The sequence below is a fragment of the Drosophila rhopaloa genome, unplaced genomic scaffold (genome assembly GCF_018152115.1).
Source record: "Drosophila rhopaloa isolate 14029-0021.01 unplaced genomic scaffold, ASM1815211v1 contig_221, whole genome shotgun sequence".
Lineage (NCBI taxonomy): Eukaryota > Metazoa > Arthropoda > Insecta > Diptera > Drosophilidae > Drosophila > Drosophila rhopaloa.
Genome location: NW_025335108.1, coordinates 66,949 through 71,730, shown reverse-complemented (window position 1 = coordinate 71,730; position 4,782 = coordinate 66,949).

The following is a 4,782-nucleotide window of genomic DNA, read 5'->3' as shown; positions in this document are numbered from 1 at the left end:
CCTTGGTCTTGGTCCTTGCGGACTTCAAAAAGGCATTTCTTCATCTAGTGCGACGCGTCTCACGTCGGAGTAGGTGCGGTGCTGTTCCAGCGAGATGCAGATGGCCAGGAGAAACCTATTGCGTTATTTTCGGCGAATATAAACAAACACCAGGTTCACTACACCGTGACCGAAAAAGAGTGTCTCGCGGCTCTCTGCAGCACAGACCATGCCAGTCTGAAGTGGTTAATATCCATGAAAGTCCTCTCAGGTCGGCTGGCAAGGTGGTCGCTACAGCTCCAGGTGTTCCACTTTAACATCGGGCACAGAAAGGGAAGCGAGAACGTCGTAGCCGACACCACAATTAGAATCGAGGAGGGGCTTATCTTCAAGCGGGTCTTCTGGCAAGTCTGGACGACGAGGAAAGAGGGCTGTGGATTTCCCAGAGTTGACCCACAGCGTAATTGAACGTGCCCACACGGATCCAACAGCAGCTCATGGTGCAATGGAAAAGACTCTGAAAATCCTACGGCGACAGTTCTACTGGCCAGGCATGGTGCTGCAAGTCCGAGAGTTCGTACGCGGATGTGATGTCGAAAGGACATGGAACTAAATTTTGCAACAAACGAAAGTGAGTTGTTGGCAATTGTATGGGCCTTAAAGAGCCTCAGAAATTACCTACACGGCGTAAAAAATTTAAACATTTTTCTGACCACCAACCACTAACTTTCGCCGTGTCAGATCGCAATCCAAACGCAAAAATTGAGCGCTGGAAAGCTTTCATTGACGAGCACAATGCACAAATTTTTTACAAGCCAGGAAAAGAGAACTACGTTGCTGACGCGCTGTCCCGACAGCACATCCATTCGCTAGAAGAGGATGCGCAGTCAGATATTGCCACAATACATAGCGAATTATCACTAACCTACACCATCGAAAAAACTGACAAGCTTTCGGAACCAAATAATAATAGAAGAAAGCGGAACTGCTTCAGTTAGAACGGTAATTATGTTTGGTGAAAAGAGTCGACATCTCTTATTTTTCTCGAATAGAGGAACACTTAGACAGAGAATATGTGATGTGGTGAAGAAGGACGTAGTCAATGCAATTTTTTGCGAACTGCCTGTACTGGCATTTATCCAGCATAAATGAATAGAAACATTTCCGACAACCACTTTTCGTTACACAAACCGCATGGTGACCGACATCTTAGAAAAAAACGAACACAAAGAAATTACTGTGTCAGAACATAACAGGGCTCATAGAGCTGGTCAGGAAAACGTGAAACAGATCATGCAGGACTATTTTTTTTCCCAAAATGACTCATATGGCAAATGATGTCGTCGCAAATTGTAAAATTTGCCAGAAGGCAAAATATGATCGACACCCTCAGAAACAGATTCTCGGGGAAACACCTATTCCCTCATACACGGGTGAAATCTTAAGTATTGACATATTTTCGACAGACAAAAAATACTTCCTTACTTTGTGAGGAACCGTAAGACGGCCCTCACAATTGTATATTTTGTAGACATGTAGGATTTTTGTAGCCATGTAGGAATATTTTGTAGCCATGTAAGACTCATGAAGAGATATAGCCAAAACCAACCTTTATAGCCAACGCACCCAACACCGCCAAACCATCGAACCAGCAACACACACTCCAAACACCAACATGCTCTCGTCAAACACACTCATCTCAACGCACATTGCGAACATCAACGTCCGCAACATCTAAACCATCGAACGCCTGAGCGCAACCAACACGCTCTCGCTCTCTTCTATACACTTCGAACATCAGCAGCTGCACACATTGGAACCATCGAACGCCTGAGCACAACCAACACGCTCTCGCTCTCTTCTTCGAACAGTTCCAATACGCTCTTGCTCTCTTCAACACACACTTCGAACATCAGCAGCTGCACACATTTGAACCATCGAACGCTAAGCGCAACCAACAAGCTCTCGCTCTCTCGTCGTGAGACTTCCCAAAAACCCGGGAAACCGCCCCGCCGTGAACATTCGACAAGTGTGTGAAAAAGTGTAATACGATGGAGTGTACGACCCTGTTCCCGCTGCGGAGGCATGGGAAATCAACTGGCTGGATTTGCTGTGGACGGAAACGTAAGCGTCCGCTTTATATTTTCTCGAGATATTATTTTGAAACGACTAGACTGGAGTGGCGTGGCAAGGAGACTTTGTACGCCCCTCGAACAAACCTAAGCAAAGAACAATAAAGAAACAAAAGTGTTAGAAAACCAAAATCTATTCGCCTGCCGTGTTTTGTGTTTTAGTGAACGTAGGAGGGGAATTACGACGGAGTCTTGCACTCGCATGTCGCGATCCGAAGCTATTGCCGGTCCCGGAGCACGTAGCGGCCGTGGATTACGGCGAGCAAGAAAAAAAACAAAAAAAAACTTTAAAATGAAAAAGACGGACAGACAGACGGACAGACGGACAGACGGACAGACGGACAGACGGACACGGCATATATACTTTATAGGGTCGGAAATGTCTCTTTAGCAAAAAAAACCCAAGGAAAAAAGAGGCCGCCGCTCTCTACGTGTCTATCCCTGCGACTCTTATGCCAACCAGCGCAGGCGCTCTCTCTGTCTCTCTCTCTCCTTCACTCTCACTCACCACATCCTTACCATATCTTCGCAGTAGGCTCACGCACACACTCACACGGCCACAAAGAATGTTAGGCAATGTCAATGTAACTTTTATCCAGCAGCCGCTTCACTGCTTTCCTTTAGCTGCAGCGCCGCCCAGCAAGAGTGTGTGCGTGTGTTTATGCTCTGATTTGAATGCCACTGATAAGGTGGCATTACGCGCTCCTGCGGGCGGGGAGCAGATGCGGGGAAGGGGAAGTTTGGGGAGCCTGCTTTTTGCATTATAATTCGATCTGCCTTAGTCACAGTGCCCCTGCTCGAGTGACTGCATGCCCTATACACAGAACAAAACTGGATTGGATTTTAAAAGTGAAGCTTCCCAAAGACAAACAAAATCGCTTTCAGTGGGATTTAAACAATATTGAAATTCAATTATCTTCTAAAAATCTCACAACAGTTGTATTAACAACAAATAAGATTCAAATAACCATAAGAACACTAAAAATTCCTTTCCTAAAAATTGCAAATAAAGTACAAAACAGTATTAATATTCTATTACAGTTTCTTATTTAAGTCCTTGTAACAGTAAGCTTATAAAAATGTATTCAATCCAATAGTTCGAAACAATTTAGATTACTAATGCCAAAATAAAAAAAAACCTTAATAATTCAAATTTGTAGCTACCCGTAAAAAATGTTATTCCTGCGGGCTTTTAACAAGATTTTTTAAAAATTCTATTTCTATTTTTGTTAGGAATGTTTTTTATATCAAACAAACCATTGTATTAAACTGAATACTATTACAAATTTTATGGTTGGAGTGAAAATTTGACTGATTTTTATAGCCTATCTGTTTTTAAATTTAAAGTGTCATTTGTCTGGCTGAGCGTAAATAGTTGCAGATTGCGCGTCTGCCTTTGGGCGTGCAAGTTTACAATTGACTTTTAACGATTCGACCCACACACCCACACATGCGCGCTCCAACAAGACAAACTTGTGTGCGAATTTATGTGTTATCTTTTATTGTGTCTTTTGTGTGAAAACGTGCGCTTGGCACAAATAGACAGACAGATATAGCCCAGCCACCCCACGTAAAAACCACACCGCCCCTCTGCCGGCGCCATTTTGTGATAATATGCTGCGCCTTTTGTTTTCTCAGCAATAAAAATTGGTTGTAATTTAGTTTCCTCCCTACGCCTGTGTCTGTTTTTGTATCTGTAACTGTAAATATATCTGTATCTGTTTGTGTGCTCTGTTGTGATTGATACGGAGCCTGTGGGAGAGCTTTGTTTGCTTTGCCCTCGTCCTTCGCCACATCCTTCGACATATCCTCCGCTCTCTCTAGGCTTCCAATTAACTTTCGTTGATGCGTGTTTCATTTTAATGCCATTTGCGGCTCAACTATTTGTATGGCATACTTTGCGGCCAGTCGCAATTTGCATAGTCATTGGCCAATTATGGCCATCTATGCACACACACAAACACCCGTAATGTTTTATGGATTAGTGGATGTGGAATATGGCGGAATGCAGCGCAGAAGTCGCATAAAATTGGAAATACATTATTGATGTTGTAAGCAGCTGCTGCTGTTGGGACATAAATAATTTCAAAATAAACTAGAATTTATATTATGAAAAATAAGGCAAGTATCATTTTAATATCCGGTTTTAAACTAAATGTTAATGGAGTGTCATTTGTTTATAATATAAATGCAATTTGCAAACAGGCCAGTCATTAAAATGACAGTTATTAAATTAATAACCGCTGTTAATGTGATACAGACCGAAATGCTTAATATTTATTATCTTTATTATATTTTTTTGTTGCTAAATCTGGCATAAATTACCGGGAATGGCATAAAATTATATTTATATAATATCTCTTTCAGTCCCGTTAATAACTAGGGAATCGCATCCGTATATCTGTTTAATTTCTGTAATTCATTGTATCTGCAATTTATTTTCCCCCAATCCAGAAAAATTAAATAGATCCAAATTCTTTTTCAGTCCCCTAACTAAGCACAAAAAATGTTTAAATAAATGTAGCTAACTTAAATAATCTATCATTTTCATTTTAATAATGGTGGCGCTGCATTAAAAACGACCCGTCCCCCTTTTGAACAATCTTTCTTTTGAAATATAATTTCTTACCAGTGCAGATTGCAATTAGTTATACAAAATATATGTACTCGT